We start from the raw sequence: 492 nt of genomic DNA on the forward strand, positions 1-492 counted from the left end.
GAGCATAAACTACGATGGAAACACTTTTACCGAATAAATTCCTTAATGCGCATCAAAAAAGACATGTGACTTTGCGTTGAGACAGCATAAAGCTGGACCAACCAATGGACCAATCTCATTGCACAGCGTCTGAAATGCAAATTTTGTCATTCTAAAATGTTTGAGCAAAGGCTCGTCAAAGTGCTTTATTATAATTAACTCCTAGAACTGCGTTCCTAAACAGCAGGCTCCGAAAATAAGATAACGTGGCCGCTTTTTGTCTCTGAAGCTCGTAATTTATTGTATACAAAAATATTATATAGCCAACCGTGCCTTCTCCTACTGCAGCAAATTTAGTTTTTCTTCATGATATTTAGCGCAAGTTAATCAGGAAGTGACAATTTTGTTCTCTTTAACTCACTGGATGGAAACGGTGCTTTATTCGCAAATGTTTTACGCGATATTCCAATTTTGCGCATAAGTTTAATTCGTAACTTTGTATGGAAACATTTA

This window comes from Sinocyclocheilus anshuiensis, unplaced genomic scaffold (genome assembly GCF_001515605.1).
Source record: "Sinocyclocheilus anshuiensis isolate Anshui unplaced genomic scaffold, SAMN03320099.WGS_v1.1 scaffold1239, whole genome shotgun sequence".
In the NCBI taxonomy this organism is placed as follows: Eukaryota; Metazoa; Chordata; class Actinopteri; order Cypriniformes; family Cyprinidae; genus Sinocyclocheilus; species Sinocyclocheilus anshuiensis.